Genomic DNA, 18,666 nt, shown 5'->3' with positions numbered 1-18,666 from the left:
AAGAAGATTGATGTTGATTCCTCATTGGTGAAAACAAGATAGTTGAAGAGGCTCTTGTATGCGAGCATACATTCTTCACTCATGTCTGCAAACGTGGAAAAAGAAGGTGATTTGAAGCATGAAATATCAAAGAAGGTCACAAACCGTTTCATCAACCCTAGAGAATGGTGAACCCTAAACTTAAATACATAGTAAAAGAAGAATTGCATAAATTATTGGATGGAAGATTTATTAGTTATCCTATTTCATATAGTGAATGGGTATCACCTCCTTTTATTGTGCCCAAAAAAATGGGAAAAAGAGAGTTTGCATTGACTACATGGAACTTAACAAGACTACCAAGAAAGACCATTTTCCCCTACCTTTTATTGATCAAGTTTTGGATGGTTTTTGATGCAGGAGCATAGACTCGGGAAAATACTTTGTATTTTATTTAAATCTAGGGGTTTCATGTTTTTGAGAAATTATTAATATTATGTAAATATTTATGAGATTTTGAGAGGATTTGTAATGTTTCCAAATAATTGGAAAACATGAGAGAAATTAGACTTGGGATATTTAAGAATTAATTATGAGCCTAAGTTAGATTTAGTTTCAAAATTTTAGGGATAAAATCTAGATTATAGGGGTGTTGAGATACTTGGGGATTTTGTGGAGTGACTAAAGGGATATGAACCAAAATTGGTTCAATTCAATTGGTATAGATTAGTGAGATTGAGAGTGAAGAAGGGGAAATAGTGTGAGGGTTTCCTCTTGGGAGCCTTTGGGCGATTGTAAAAAGGCCATCGATCTGGAATATCTGGCCAAGACAAAAGTCTGTAAATGATTTTGGTGTGGTTATATGAAAGCGTTTTCCAAAGTTATATGTATAGATCGATTTTATGAGTATGAGTGAATGAATGTGAATTTTCAATTATATATATGGCATTACCATGTCTAAGTTTGGCAGGGAAACATTGAATAAGTTTTGTAATAGAACTCTGCACATAAGTTTGATGTTCAGTTGTAATGGGTTGAAGAGTTGTAGCATTGCTTTGGCGCAGATTAAATAATCGATATCAATTACGCTGAATTGGGCATGAGTATCGATGCTGTAAATGCATTGGTCTGTGGTTCGATTATTAAATCGAATGCATTATACAGCTAAAGGCAAAAGGCGCTACTGTGAAGAAACCGAGAAGTATTTACCACAGAGGCAGAACGTGGATGAATGGTCCGATCTGTGGAAAACGCAGAGACATCAATCTGTGTTTTTATTAAAATGATAAGAATTCGATGTTTATTGCAAATTGGGCGTTGTCGAAAGTAGTGAATTGGGAAAGTTTTTAACTCAGTGAAACAGTCTAAAAGACTTTACAGATCTCTCAGAGCGGAGTGAATTAAATACATCTCAGGTTTGAAGTGCATCGGGTCCAGAGATTTTGCATCGGCGCTGTGGAACTGGCGATAATTGAATGACATTCATCCTGGGAAACAGTGATTTCCCATTGAGATCGCATCGGAGCGATTCTTAAACGATATATATATCATAGCATCGTGGGAGTTGTTGACAATTGTGATAGTAAAAATATTTCCAAATAGCAATCGTCGATTGGTATCACATCGGCTATATTAAAATTGGAGGGAAAGCCCCGTTGTTCTGCATGGAAACGACTATATATCTAGCAGGATGAAGATGATATGGTTGAATGGGTTCGAACTGCACCTTCTGAGTTTCGGGAGTATTACATTCAAATGCAGGCTTCCAAACGAAGTCAAACTCCTCTTCTTTCATAGGTGAATGATGATATGCTCCTTCTTGATACAACAGTTGCTGATCGAATAACCCATTTGAAGTGTAGTCGAGGATTGTTGATGAATTCACAGCAGAGCATGTATGCTCTGGAAGGAAATGCACTTACACACAAATTGGTGATGCCTTCCTATGTGAAAAGACAGGACGAGTGCATGTATGTGATGATACATGCCGAAAAATTGTTTTAGATACATCCAGTGGACTTCTAGTTTGTACAGTCTCTGGGCGATGTTTTGATAGATGGATTTCACCTTCAGAAGAGGAACTGTATCGGGAGATCAACAAGATGACGCTAGCAATGGAGTAGATGAAGCAGAGCCCTTCATGGGGTCAGGTCGCTTTGCACGTGCGTATTTGCTGGGATATAATTGTGATAATGGAGAAGGTAAGTAATTGAAAGTTTTAATATCTGGTTTGTTGAGGATTCTTAAAATCGAATGAAACCGTAGAGGTGCCACAATAATTGAAGGCGATCTGTTGAAATTGAGACCGATTACATTGTAATTGATTATTCGATCTGAAGCACAGAAGTAAGAAAAGGCCAGGTATGGGTTTCAGCTTATATGGTCTTTATTTTTTAAAAAAGGAAAAGTCGACTTTTGAATAGAGAAACTGTATGTTGAATAAACCTTGAAGGTTAATAATCCCATATGCGCTGGTGGAAATTGTGAATGTCAATCTCGATTACGTTTAAAGGGCATATATTGAGTGTGACTTTGCCAGGTATTAAGATTTTGATTTGGGAAAATACTGAGATGCATTCTATACGCATCGGTTTGTGTGATTCTGGGTTTGGCGAGTTTTAGCTCGCTATCATTTTTGGTATCAGAGCTTGGCTTTGTTGAATTGAAAAATGTTTATTTTGAAAACTGAAATGTATTTTTGACTATTGATGAATGATGAAAGGAAGATCAGAGTTTTAAATTTGATATGCAAACTACACAAGTGAACAGGATTGCAGGGAGGAAAAGTTCATGCAAGATCTTAAGAGGTGAGATGTTTTTTCTGATTTGAAATTTGTGATGAGAGTTTATGGTTGCAGAGAAGATGATGGCAGTGAACCTGGCATTCAGCTAAAGGATGAATAAGGAGGGCAATTGCAGTGTCCTGAAGAAGAAGGTGAGTTGAAGAGATAGCCTGAAGAGAGCAGAGAGAGTGCTCGAAAGGTTCCAGAGGCAGTGAACCAAGTACTTACCAAAAGACTGAGGAGAGCTTGGTGAGGTAAGTAGCAGCAGAAGAGATTGCTATCGTAGAGGCTAGTACAACTCGTGGTGAGTGAGAAACTCATAGAGAAGATGATCATGGAGGATCAAAGAAGAGGTTCAGAGGAATGCCACAGAGATGAGATGACTGTAGAAGTCAGAGAAAGAGAGATTGCAGTAATGAAAGTGCAATTGCAGGTACTAGAGGAATGGCTGCAAGAGCAGGAAAACCAGAATAGAAAATGGATCTTTCCACTGAAGGGAAAGAGAGTGATTTGGCGACAATTGCAGGTGAAGTTGAGGCAAAGTGTGATTGCCTTATTAAAGAAAGGACTTAGAGTTCTTGAGCCAGAGTTGGAATTTGAAAATTCCACACGCAGATTTTTTCAAAGGGAAGTGCTGGAGGGAGCAGTCAAGACTGGAAAGTCTTGTAGTTCTAAAACTAATGAGTTGTGTACGTTTGCAAGTACAGTAAAGGGAGATGAACAAGCTTTAGAGTTTGTTCAAGAAGATTTGAATCTGAACACTGTTCAGATCAATGCTGAGATAGCAAGATCTCAGGAGGAAATGAAGATAGAGGAGTCTAATCGAAATATTGGTGAAGAAAGAGAAGGACCAGCTGATGATTGGTCAAGAGCTGGTGAAGGTATGGAAAATTGTGTGAAGTATTGCCAGAGGAAGTTTGAGCAGATGATAGATGTACAGTTGAGATGTATGCAACTCAGAGCAGCTGAGTTGGAAGAGGAGGTTTCCATTGATGAAACAGAGGAGGAGATCATTGATGATTTCTTGAACTATTGGGTAGATCCAGATCAGCTGGATAATGTGAACTCTTGTGTTTTTACAACTGACAATTGTGATGTGATTACAGGTTTTACTGAGGAGGATGCGCAATCTTGTGAAGCTGTCACAAGTATGGAAAAGACTCTTTCAGGAGATAAATACTCAGAAGAAGAAAGCAGCGATGTGTTTGTACTTGAAGCTGTTGCAGTACAAGAGGGAGTTCTTGTGAATGAAGAAGAGGATCAGCGTGAAGAGCTGGTATATAAACCAACAGTTGAGACTGTTGAACTTTGTGATTTTCAAACTGAAGATTTGTGTGTGAGTGCAGGGACTGTAAGTGATAGTGAAATGCTTCAACAATGCTATAGGGAAATTGCATTGTTGGAATATTTGTTGGTAAATTCTGAGTATGACAGGGAGATGGCAGAAGAAAGAGTTCAGTACAGTGAACGAGTGCAGAAAGATATCATGGAAGCAGATGATGTGAGAGAAAGACTGGTTGACAGTCTTGAGAATTCTTCAGAGGATTCTTTGGGCAAAAAGAATCAACATACTGATGTGCTGATAGTGGAGGAGAATTCGGAACAGCATACTGAAGTGCTGGCAAAGGAGGACAAGGCACTGATGCCTTCTGATTTTTATTCTAATAAGTGTTTTGTGAATGCAGGTATTATTGCAGAACATTTGACTCAGTTGAGCAGTCAAATGAAGGAAGAAGAATTTTTCTGTTCCAGAAGACAAGAGGGCATGGATGATCGGGTGGCAGTCAGAACAGAAACAAGCATAGAAGCAAGAAGTCATCAAGTGACAGTATAGATAGAGAGAGTAAAAACTGAGCCAGCCGTCTTAGCTCAGCACACAACAAAAAATCAGCAGCCTGAAGATTTATTGGACAAGGAAATTGAATTAATCAGAAGAATCATGTCAAAAGTGTCTCAGAGGAAGACACCAGTAGGAACGAGGAGAAGCAGCAGTAGCAGCAAAATGAAGATGGACACAGGTTGTGAAAGTGCAGCTAGTGGAGCAAGACAGCATAAGATATGGAGACCTGGAGAAAAGCAGCATACGACAACAAAAATTGATGATAACTTACAAAACAAAATGTGGGATCCAGGCAGACAAAGATTTAAAATGCATGATATGGAGATCATGACCATTTTCTACCTTGGGAGTCTGATGCAAGAGCATAGACTCGGGAAAATACTTTGTATTTTATTTAAATCTAGGGGTTTCATGTTTTTGAGAAATTATTAATATTATGTAAATATTTATGAGATTTTGAAAGGATTTGTAATGTTTCCAAATAATTGGAAAACATGAGAGAAATTAGACTTGGGATATTTAAGAATTAATTATGAGCCTAAGTTAGATTTAGTTTCAAAATTTTAGGGATAAAATCTAGATTACAGGGGTGTTGAGATACTTGGGGATTTTGTGGAGTGACTAAAGGGATATGAACCAAAATTGGTTCAATTCAATTGGTATAGATTAGTGAGATTGAGAGTGAAGAAGGGGAAATAGTGTGAGGGTTTCCTCTTGGGAGCCTTTGGGCGATTGTAAAAGGGCCATCGATCTGGAATATCTGGCCAAGACAAAAGTCTGTAAATGATTTTGGTGTGGTTATATAAAAGCGTTTTCCAAAGTTATATGTATAGATCGATTTTATGAGTATGAGTGAATGAGTGTGAATTTTCAATTATATATATGGCATTACCATGTCTGAGTTTGGTAGGGAAACGTTGAATAAGTTTTGTAATAGAACTCTGCACATAAGTTTGATGTTCAGTTGTAATGGGTTGAAGAGCTGTAGCATTGCTTTGGCGCAGATTAAATAATCGATATCAATTACGCTGAATTGGGCATGAGTATCGATGCTGTAAATTCATTGGTCTGTGGTTCGATTATTAAATTGAATGCATTATACAGCTAAAGGCGAAAGGCGCTACGGTGAAGAAATCGAGAAGTATTTACCACAGAGGCAGAATGTGGATGAATGGTCCGATCTGTGGAAAACGCAAAGACATCAATCTGTGTTTTTATTAAAATGATAAGAATTCGATGTTTGTTGCAAATTGGGCGTTGTCGAAAGTAGTGAATTGGGAAAGTTTCTAACTCAGTGAAACAGTCTAAAAGACTTTACAGATCTCTCGGAGTGGAGTGAATTAAATACATCTCAGGTTTGAAGTGCATCGGGTCTAGAGATTTTGCATCGGCGTTGTGGAACTGGCGATAATTGAATGACATTCATCCTGGGAAACGGTGATTTCCCATTGAGATTGCATCGGAGCGACTCTTAGACGATATATATATCATAGCATCGTGGGAGTTGTCGACAATTGTGATAGTAAAAATATTTCCAAATAGCAATCGCCGATTGGTATCACATCGGCTGTATTAAAATTGGAGGGAAAGCCCCGTTGTTCTGCATGGAAACGACTATATATCTAGCGGGATGAAGATGATATGGTTGAATGGGTTCGAACTGCACCTTCTGAGTTTCGGGAGTATTACATTCAAATGCAGGCTTCCAAACGAAGTCAAACTCCTCTTCCTTCATAGGTGAATGATGATATGCTCCTTCTTGATACAACAGTTGCTGATCGAATAACCCATTTGAAGCATAGTCGAGGATTGTTGATGAATTCACAGCAGAGCATGTATGCTTTGGAAGGAAATGCACTTACTCACAAATTGGTGATGCCTTCCTATGTGAAAAGACAGGATGAGTGCATGTATGTGATGATACATGCCGAGAAATTGTTTTAGATACATCCAGTGGACTTCTAGTTTGTACAGTCTCTGGGCGATGTTTTGATAGATGGCTTTCACCTTCAGAAGAGGAACTGTATCGGGAGATCAACAAGATGATGCTAGCAATGGAGTAGATGAAGCAGAGCCCTTCATGGGGTCAGGTCGCTTTGCACGTGCGTATTTGCTGGGATATAATTGTGATAATGGAGAAGGTAAGTAATTGAAAGTTTTAATATCTAGTTTGTTGATGATTCTTAAAATTGAATGAAACCGTAGAGGTGCCACAATAATTGAAGGCGATTTGTTGAAATTGAGACCAATTACATTGTAATTGATTATTTGATCTGAAGCACAGAAGTAAGAAAAGGCCAGGTATGGGTTTCAGCTTATATGGTCTTTATTTAAAAAAAAAGGAAAAGTCAACTTCTGAATAGAGAAACTGTATGTTGAATAAACCTTGAAGGTTAATAATCCCATATGCACTGGTGGCAATTGTGAATGTCAATCTTGATTACGTTTAAAGGGCATATATTGAGTGTGACTTTGCTAGGTATTAAGATTTTGATTTGGGGAAAATACTGAGATATGCTATACGCATCGGTTTGTGTGATTCTGGGTTTGGTGGGTTTTAGCTCACTATCAGTTTTGCACGGAAAACATTATTTTCATCTATAGATGGTTTGAACGGGTACAATGAGATCCAAATTAGTACTGAAGACTAGGATAATACCACCTTCACATGTCCATGGGGGATGTTTTCCTATATGGTCCTTCCTTTCCACTTTTGTGATGCCCTTGCTACCTTCTAGAGGGTAGTATTGAGTACTTTTTCCAATCTTGTTCATGAGTCAATTGAAATTTATATGGACGAATTCACTCCTTATGGATATGCATTCCAAGAATCCCTCTATATCTTGTGTAAAGTTTTGAAAATATGAATTGAAATGAATCTCTTTTTTAAGTCCAAAAAAACGTGATTTTCTTTATGATTGCAAAGATTTTTCTAGGCCACTTCCTCTCTAAGGAAGGGATTCAATTTGACCATGACATTATTTTCATTAACAGAAGGGTCCATTTTCCTTAGAAAAAACGAGATGTTAGGAGTTTCGTAGGAATAGTTGGATATTATTGGATATTTATCAAGGATTTTAATAAGATGGAATCACCATTGTTTTTTTTACTAACAAAAGATTCATATTTTTGTTGGAAAGACCAATGTCAATAAGCATGTGAAGATCTCAAGGAGAAGTTGATAACTATACTAGTTCTTAATGGCTCAAATTTGGCCTTTCCTTTTAATATTCACATGGATGCATCTTACAAATTTGTAAGGGAAACCTTGGGACAGTTGGAGGGTAAGTTGCCTCCTGCTATCTGTTTCATTAGTAGGAATTTATAGAAGGTTGAACTTAACTATACAATTACTGAAAAAGAGCTCTTGTTTATTGTACATTCCTTGAATAAGTTTAGACAATACATTACAGGGTACTAAGTTTTTGTGCACACTGATCATGAAACCATTAAGTACTCGATGAAAAAACCGGATGTCAATGCTAATATTATTGGATGGTTATTTTTATTGCAATAATTTGATCTAACCATTATTGACAAGCCAAGGAAAGAGAATGTGGTTGCATATTTCTTGTATAGACTAACCCTGCCTTTAGAGAATGAAGAGATCATAGATTAACAACTCACAGATGAGCAACTCTTCACCATTTCATTTATGTCACCTTGGTTTGATGACATAGAAAAATTCTTGGTTGTTGGACAATTTCTCCCAATCTATCCTCCAAGGAAAAGAGAAACTTTTTGAAGAAGAGTACCCCTTACACATGGATTGTGGGTAACCTTTTTAGATTGGGCCCAAATCATATTTTGATGACATGTGTAAGGTAAGATGAAGCCTTTGATATCCTATTAGCATGCCATGATGGGCCTTGTGGGGGGCATTTCGTTACCAAGAAGACAACCTTCAAGATTCTCCAAGCAGGATATTATTGACTTACACTACATCAAGATTCTAGGAGGTACACTGCTTGACGTGATGAGTGTCATAGGATGGGTAAGCCCACACAAAAGGATGAAATTCCACTACAACCTCAAGTGGTTCGTAAGCCATTTGAAAAGTGGGGTATGGATATCATTGGACTCGTTGACCCACCATTTGGACAAAAGTGGTATATTATTATATTTACATATTTTCTAACAAAGTGGGCTAAAGTGAAGGCAATTAAAGCAACAACAAAATAAAAGGTGGAAAAATTACTAAGGGAGAAAATTTTCTACAAATTTGGTTTCGCAACTGAAGTACTCACTAACAAAGGAACTCAATTCAATTCTAATTTGATAGAGGAGATAATAAAAAAATGTCACATGAGGCATAGGAAGTCCAACCCATATCACTCTCAAGAAAATGGGAAAGTGGAAGTGACCAACAAAGGATTGGAAGGCATATTTACAAAGGTTGTTGGCAAAAGCAAGATGGATTGAGAAGTTAGGCTTGTGGAGGCCACTTCAGCCTACAATACTACATGGAAGAACACCACCAAATTCACCCCCTTCAAGTTGGTTTATGGTAAGAAAACACTATTTTATATTGAGTTTGAGTATACCACCTTAAGAATGACGACATGACTTGATCTAGACATCATACTATCTGAGGAGAGGACAAATTAATTCCCTTGAAGAACTCAGATTGTAGGCTCTTATGCATACTGAAGTGGTTCAATTGACAATAACGGTTTGGCATCAGAAAAAAATCAGGGAGAATAACTTCTAGAAAGGTCATTTGGCCCTCTCATATGAATCCAGATTCAAGGACTTCAAAGGGGAATTGATGACAACATGGCTAGATCCCTACCCAGTGGAAACATTCTATGACAATGGATTTATTCAGATATAAACAATTGATGATGGGAAGATCCCACTTTTGGTTAATTTTTATAGGTTGAAACTCTACGAGAAGCCTATGTCAAAGGAGGAATTTACCAATTGATCAATAATGAAATATGTGAATGTGACTAGGAGCCTCAAATATACTAATCCATTCAACCCTTGATAAGAAGAAAAGGAAGAAAAGGAAAGAAAACAAAAGAGAAAACAAAATCCTAGGTGAAAACCTCCATGAGGCACTTGAGGCAAGCTCTTGGTCTAAAAACCTCCATGAGGTGGCAAAAGAGTCTGAAAGAATAGGGAAGAAAAGGGGAATAAAAATATCCCCAGGTGAAAACCTCTTTTAAGGAACATCGGTTAGTCCTATAGGTTGAAAACCTCCCTTGAGGTAGCCTACAATTCTAAAAAAAGAATAAAAACCAAAAAGAAAAGGAAAGTGAAAAGGAGGCCTTACATTATTCATTCTAACATTTCTGCATGCATAATAGGGTTCCAGTGACAATCATTGAATGTTTACATAGTCAGAGAAGAAACATCAAAATTAATCTTCACATACTCTATGTGAGCACTCCATCCATCCGTTGACCTTTCTCGAGCTTTCCACATCATTTCATGGCCTCTCCCACATGATTATGTCAATGTCCTGTATTACTATAAGATTTCTCTTGTACTGCTATGGGATATGGTCAACATGAAAGGAAGAATAAAATTCAAAGTTTTTCACTTTAGAATGAGGGAGGGGTACAATAAGAGTCCAATCATCCATCCATTCCATAAGATTTCACCTTTCCACACAATATTCCACACACCATCCCTCAATATCCTAATCCTTCAGCTGCTTTCCACCCATCTCCATCACATAAAAACTCCTTAACCTGCATCAGCAGCCTTCCTATAAATTATGAATATTTTTGAAAATAAATACTTATTGAAAATTGTGATCCTAAGGGGTCTATATGACTATTACAGGAAGACACACAATCGTATAACAGTCTACATAAACCCTACATGATCACATTTGATACACCAGGTGGAGAGTTATGGGTACTATAAAGTTTTAGGAGGACCTAACACTAGTCTTGAGCATCTACAAAACCCTTGTAAGCTACTACAAGATCATCAGTATTCAAACACAACAACATTTGGTCAATGGATGCACCTAGCTTCTAATCACTAGAGTCATAGAAATTCAATCAATCATGATCATTAAAAAGAAATCAATATAGTGAATGGACCGATGAAGAAAACAAATTGCACCTCAGAGGGAACTCAAATAGTCTCAACCATGTTCCAACAACCTCACTCAGGCATCAAATGGTCAAATCATTAGCCACAACACGTCAGCACGAGCATCATCAAGTAACCTTAAGTATGCAAATTCCTAACCATTTCTTGCAAGTACATCTCGGTTTAATTTTTTTTATCAATGCACGATAAGAGAGATTTTATAAGATAGGGATGGTTTAGTAGCTTTTGATAGCTTCAACAATTAATTGAAGTTGTCTCCTTCATCCATTACACATGGAAAAAAAGAAGAAACAAAAATGGGGTGATAACTACGAAGAGTGGACCAACGTGCATATGATAGGTTTGTGAAGGTGGTAGGTGGGGGCCAGCTCAAACAATGCGTTGATTCCAACCACCTAACCACCAATACCATAATTCAATCCCGAGCCTCATTTGGCATAAAAATAATATTTTAAAAGATAAGGAGGCATGCTACTAGAATTGGTAATCACAGGAAACTTTAAGGATGGAAAATTATCTTGAAGTTTAAAAACATTGGCGAATCTCACGATTCCCTAATATGCAAACTATAAAATGTTTATTGATGTATTTCTAAAATTAATAAAATTTATAATGATTTTAGATATACTCTATATATAATGTTGGCAATTTTTAAGGTAAAAATAATTTTATATTGTAAAATTTGGGTGAACCATTTTTATAAAAAATGGAAATTGGCGAATCTTTTTCTTGGAAAAATTATGGTAAATTAGCCCACTTGCGAATATTAGCCCCTAAAATTTTCCATGTTGGTAATAGTGCTACCTATGCCATCATTTTCATAGACCACAACTAAAGAGGCTATAGGACTTGTAGGGTATTGCTACAAGATTGACATTGAGTGGTACAAGATCACTTTTGAGTGTTAGTGGAAAGTCCAAAGAGATGAAAAGGGCCTAATTCTGAGAAACTTCATCACCCAAACCCTAGAATTCAAGGTGTAGCATCAAAAGGGATGGTAATTACATATTTTTCCTTTCCATCTTTTGACTTAAAACTTTCAAAAAATTTCAATGTTTCAATAATACATTGTGTAGCAGTTCCTAGTAGAAGTTTGGGAATAAGAAGAAGATGAAGTATGGATGTTTATTTTGAATTGAACGTGATAAGAAGGGTAATTTCAATTTTTGTGAGTTAAACACGAAATCTTCCATATTCCAAAAAGTGTAAACAAATTGTTCCTTCTACCTCTTTTCTAAAAACTCTAATTACACATACATCTCCAAAAACAACAGTTGAGGGGAGAATTTTCGTTCCAACTTTAGAAATTTTCTATTAAAGACAATCAGGGTTGATTCAACCATAGAGAGCCCACATATTCATCAATAATTCACCAATAAAATGTTGTCAAATATCTATTTTCCAATCATCGATGGCTAGGGTTGTTTGAAAAGTTCAGAGGATTTGATGATGATATTACTCAAGAGTTTGTTTTCAGTCTCCAGCCTCAAGGAAAGGATGATGCCATTACTATTGTAAGTGGAATCATCATCCATTTGAATGAAGAAGTTGTCAATAGAGTAACAACACTCCCCCTAAGAGTAAGATGGAAGAAGGAAGAGAGGATAGTTGTTATCATAACCAAGAAGAACATTTTCCTCCCAAAAGGGAATTCCATTGAGGACAAAAATGGAGTTACAAGAGAAATTTTACCCTATCCCTGGGATGAGGTAGCATACTATGTTTTTAAGTACATATCTTGTAACGAAATACTTAACATTATCTATTCCTATCAGTTTAGAATGCTCTTTTAGGTGAGGTTCCAAATGAAATTTACCATCGAAGACAGATTGAGAATTCCTCACTTTCTTTACGAGTCCATCACATAGATGAGCCAAAAATTAATATGAGGGAAAAATAAATACATGGCACACTATGGGCTCATCAAATTAATTGTCATAGATGCTTTGGAGGGTCTTTAAAACCCTACACCTTGGGTTGACTTTGTGGACATGGACAACGAGGCTTCTTTGAAACAAAAGCAGAAGCCCAATTACATCTTATAGAAGAGGAAACAAAGAAGGGATATGTATAAGAATAATTTGAAGAAGAAGACGAGGAAGAGGATAATGAAGAAGAAGAACATCATATAGCAAAAGAAAAACTAGAAAAGGAAGTAAAGGAGGAAGAAGGATAAGCAAAAGCACAAACTGAACTATAAACCAAAATAAAAATGCCTAATAAAGACCCAATTAAGTGTATTGTAACAAAAATATTAGAATAAAGGACTCCAAAGGCAATTGGGACATCTTCTAGGCCACAAAAGAGAAGGAAAGGGGAGTGGAAGCAGAGTAATTCAGAGGGGAATACATAAGAAGAGGTTGTTTCCACCCTAGTAGCCTTAAGTACCTATACTAAACCAAAGGTGAAGAAACCAAGACAACCACCTATGTACTTCAACGTAAGAAGGAGTAATGGGATCAAGCAAGGGAAGCCTCAACCACCCTCAGAAATCCCCATCACTATTGAAGGATCATGAAACCATCAAGGGGGAGAATTAGAGAGGAAAGAGAAGTAATCCGAAGAGATAACCTCCTCCAAAACCATGGTAAAATTGATGGAACCCTCACAAAATAGACCAAGAACCAAGAAGACTAAGACTACTAAGTAGACCCTCAAGCTACAAGAAGAATTTGCACTACTGCAACAAGGAAAAACAATGATACATGAAGAAACAAGAGTGCTATCACTAATTCATCTTCCATACACAAACCTTGAATTGGCATTTCCACATACAATAGATCACTATAAATCCTATTAACATTTGCAAAATGTCTTATGTTAAATGTTATAAATTGACTAACAATATTTTTTTGCTTCTCCATCCAATTGTTTTAACCTCTCTTTTTTAACTTGGTACACACCTTTCATCTGGTTGCACACAAGTTCAGAGTTGGTGAAGACCACAATTCTATTGGATCCATACTCCCTCATTGTTCCAAAGCCTTCCAAAAATGAAATATAATATGCTTAATTTGTTGTTGTTCTTCCAAGTACATTCATTTTCCTTTGGAGGACATTTTTCGTCACAATATTGCATAACAAATAAGTAATCACTCCTTGCTCAAGATTGGGATAAAAAGAAACTTCTATGCATAATGTCCTTTTTTCAACCATGTTTAATGGATATTTTGATCCCTATAAAAAAAAAAAAAAAAAAAATTAATTTGATATATTTATACATGTATTGTTTGGTTGTGCAAAAGACCATTGTTTAGAAAAATCTATCGGAAGGCTAGGCAACAAGAAAGGTTGTTTCTACTTGGTTGGATGGTCGGAAAATTGCAAGAAGATAACACTAGATAAATCTAATTCAACTCAACTACAAATATCTAATTCTAACCATTGTCTAGAAAAATGTATCAGAAGGCTAGGCAACAAGAAAGGTTGTTTCTACTTGGTTGCATGGTTGGAGAATTGCAAGAAGAAAACACTAGAGAAATCTAATTCAACTCAACTACAATATCTAATTCATTCAACTTAGCTTAAACTCAACTGAAGGTTGAAAGTATTTACTAATTTACTTTTATGTTCATTCCACAAACACAAATCTTTCTAATTCAACTTAGCTTCAAATCACCCAAGTTTGAAATATTTCTTAATTTATTTTTATTTTCATTCTTGGAAATTTAACACTTATTCTTCCTTGTTATCATTTTTTTTATTATTATTATTATTAAAGCTATAATACATGTTTATTTATATGCCATACATGGGTCTATTTATATTATTATTTAAAAACTATAGTTAATAAAGGAAAACAAAAATGAAAATAAAAAATGATAGACCAGTTTTATTCTAGTAAATTTAACACATATATTACCTTGTTATAAATTTTTCTTACTAAAACTATAATAAATGTTTACTTATATGGCCTAAATGGGTCTATTTATATATTCTTCTTTCAAAATATAGTTAAGAAAGAGGAAAACAAATTAAAATGAAAATTGATAGACTGAGTTTTATTCTATTTAATTTAATATCTATGTTGCCTTGTTAAAAGTAAAACACTAACTTTAAAGTTAAATCACCAAAAACAGATGACAAAGGAATTCCAACACTCTAATTATATTCAATCTCATGCACCCAACAAAATAGAAATGAAAAAGATGTATCTCAAAAAGAAACTACTACTTGAAAAGAGCAAGTACAAGAACCTTCAATTTAGTGTATTCCGCCTGATCTTAGGAAGCTAACAAGACCCATGTTCCAAGCAAATATGGAAGAAAAGTGAATCACACATAATGAAAAAGGAAACGTAAATGAACATATCACAACAAAATCAAGGAAAGTATGCTACCAGGAAGCATCAAGGTTGTTCTACGAGATAAATCAAGGTAGAAAAAGTCAACCCAATAAAATTAAAATTAAAACACCAAAAATAGATGACAAAGAAATGCCTACACTATAATTAACAACCCCTATTAAAATTAAAACACCTATAATAGATGACAAAGCAAATCCAACACTCTAATTGGAAACCTAATAATATTAAAATTAGAACACCTAAAATATATGGAAAAGAAATGCCAACACTCTAATTAGCTTCAATCTCATGCACCCAACAAAATAGAAATCAAAAAGATGTATGTCAAAAAGAAACTACTACTTGAAAAGAGAAAGTACAAGAACCTTCAATTAACTGTATTATGCCTCATCTTAGGAAGCTAATAATACCCATGGTCCAATCAAATAGGGAAGCAAAGTGAACTAGACATAATGAAAAAGGAAACATAAATGAACATGTAACAACAGAAGTGAGAAAAATATTTTACCAAGAAGCATCAAGGTTGTTCAATGGACATGATATCATCATATTTTTCATTGACGTCCTCTTCGTTGATCAAATTTTTCATTTTGTCAATTAAAATGTTATGTGTTGAGAATATGGTGATATGATACTAGCATTAATGTTAGGTGCATCATTTCTAGTCCTTTGGCACTGCATCATATGCCCATATTCTCAGGATAGAATGTTTTGATCGAGTAGGGGCTCCTGATAATCATAGGGATTCTCTTCGGAGCGTTTTGGTGCATTTGGACCATAGTTAGACAAGATAAATCAAGGTAGAACAATTCAACCAAATAACATTAAAAATTAAAACACCAAAAATATATGACAAACCAATGCCAACACTCTAATTAGAAACCCAATAACATTAAAACTAGCAATTGCACTAGATGTTGCAACGGAAACGCCGTAAGGCAATAGCATATAACACTAATTAATGCTCCTTTGACAATTTTGAAAGGCAGAAAAATATGAAGACAAGGCAAGCACCATGCTACAGTGAAATCTTACATCTTGCTGCCTCCGAGTAGGACCAAGCTCTAATCCTTGAACTCTACTGGAAAAGTTCGGTGAGCACAGATTTTCTCCCATGTCATTTTCATGGGGACTAATTTGTACAAACAAAGTCTTTGAGTATCCCCCTATGTGAACATGCATCATATTGGTGTTAGAGGCAAATGAATTAAACTTGATACAACTAAATTAAATTTGAACTTCTTGTTGTAACATGGTTTTAATAAAAGTTTTGCTTTGTCTCAAAATATGATGGCTGTCAAAATCCTAAGGAAAGATATCAAATACAGAAGGGCGAAAATGTGGATGGACCAACAATAACAAAAAGACAATGTAGATTGAGGGATTGTAAGAAATTTTCATTAGTTGAAATTTCATAAACATATGATCATTGATGGTAGAAGAATAGGATCATTTTGGAGATTAATTTTTTTTTGACAAGTTACACTTTTTTTTTTATATTTGAAAAACATCAAAGAAAAATAAAATCTTACCAAGAAACATGACCAAGATGTTATCTATGAACAAGCCTTTTTAGTAACTAGTTGGATCTGAGGGAAATATTATTATATGTTGTGACCGGCCCACAAAAGCATGCAAGAATACAAATTATAAAAAATATGCACAAGAATGCATGAGTGCAACCAAGAAAAGGCACGATATTGTACAACCATAAAATTGAAACAACCATCTAAAAGAGTACCTAAGATGCCATATTTTATCTAAAACACAACACACGGTATTCTACCAGCCTTTCCATTTTCAGTTATTTGAGAGAGAAATAGCCACTTGGGATGTTATGAATCTTTCCAGCAAAGAATATCTTCAGATTGATTAGTGCCCAAGAAATGGTAAAACACTTGATGATCAATATTGGTATTTGTTTCTATGCCTGCATCTACCCTTTCTCGTTCTCTGTCAGGGAAAAACATAAGTAACTAAGCAGCTGTGATAAAGTAAATAAGTCAGTCGGAGAAAGTAAATAAGAAACTTATATAAAGTACATAACCAATACTATATTCCAAAGAATGGTACAGACTTGCGCACTGAATAACGACTGTAAAAGAAACCTTTGTTTTCATGAGTCCGAGTAATGGATGAAAATTTCACCTGTTTGCCAATTGCAAAATATGAAAACAGTTCTATATAATCAATGATTAATGGTTCAAAAAACTTATAACCACATGATATACAGAATTTGGGTTAAAGAAACATATAATCAAAGGTTGTAGTATTTTAGGTGAATTTTCTAAGTAATAATTTTATGTGAAAAATTTTTATTATGCGAAAATGCTGACAGCGGCTCACCACCAAATCTCAGTAACACAACAATTCTCATGTCTGTGTTGCAGTTAGGACATAAATTTTATACTCTTTGACGATATTTTATAATGAAGCACAGGGGCAGTATTTTAGCTAACGTTTAGTCTGTCTTAATGTTGTAGCTCATCTCTTGAAATGAAACTACTACTAATTAAGGTTATGTGGCACCTCATCTTAGAGGCAAATCTTTTCAATATCTAAATGAGATCATCTTTTCGCTGTCTCACTGACATAGTTTACTATGCTCTAACCTATAAAAAGCTAAAAATTCAAACATGTCATGGCCTAACTTAAGTAATTCCACTATGAGATGCAAATCCCCGTTTCCAAAATAGACATTCATAACAAGAGTGTTGAAAACATTAGCATTCTGTATCCCAGTTTACACAATAGGCACGCTATCTTATCTGTGTTGCATTCATCCCTTGATGTCATCATGATTTTTTATTCTAGTTGCCTTAAGCCTCACAAAATAGGCATCCATGACATTGACTGTGAGAAACTGTCTGTCACACTATTTCCACATTAGGAACACCATCATAACTCCATGGTATTCATCCCTTGATGTCACCATGCTTTTCTAACCTTAAACCTCACAAATATAATTGTGAGTGCATACGTTTGCGAATAAACATCTACAAAAATTCATGCGAAAACACAACTTGGCAATTTCATTTACTGAAGGAAGTCTACGTACTCTTGGTGAAACCCAACGATAAATACATGGAAATATGTGAACTGTAAAATTTAACAACAGTAACGAATGACATGTAAATACATGATATTATCAAAAGATGTTGAGAATTGTCTCTATAGAATGTCAACTTGACCCGCAAGCCATAGTTTTCAGCCTTGAGGCTATTCAACAATAATACATGTTGCCAAATTCTTCTCTCAATAGACTGAGAGTATGGAATATATTATGGACTTACCATTCCAGTGGGATAATAATACCATTGAGGATCTATAACTGATTTTTGTAGTCTTCTGAAGTAGTCAAACTTGGACTTGCTTCCACTGAGCAATAGTTTTGAAATGTGCATGGGTACTTATAAAGCGTGTTTTCTGAGGAAGGCAGAAGACTAAGGGAGGAATAATGATTAAGAAAAGAGTAGAAATATTTATCTACTAAAATTGGGGTTCATTCTGGAATGATTTTGATCTCTGCCTTGCTAACAAAATAGGTTGGCCTATTTTAATTTTCTTCTAAATATAACCTTATAAATTGCTTGCTTAAGCTCACTTTGCCCCTATGGACTCGAATTAAGTAATAATTAGGATGTCATTATGCAAAACTATTCCTTCATTCTCTTTTTGTGGCATCT

At 35.5% G+C, this 18,666-nt stretch overlaps 1 pseudogene; it reads left to right on the top strand.

Annotated features, from left to right (window-relative positions):
• Positions 1–4,701: 4,701 nt before the first annotated feature.
• Positions 4,702–18,666, top strand: part of LOC149254343 (F-box protein SKIP31-like) — a 32,534-nt pseudogene continuing 18,569 nt past the window's right edge.

This window comes from Pinus tabuliformis, chromosome 7, assembly GCF_031772625.1.
Source record: "Pinus tabuliformis cultivar Carrire ecotype Pingquan chromosome 7, CPIR1, whole genome shotgun sequence".
NCBI lineage: Eukaryota > Viridiplantae > Streptophyta > Pinopsida > Pinales > Pinaceae > Pinus > Pinus tabuliformis.
This window is presented reverse-complemented; position numbering and strand designations above follow the sequence as displayed.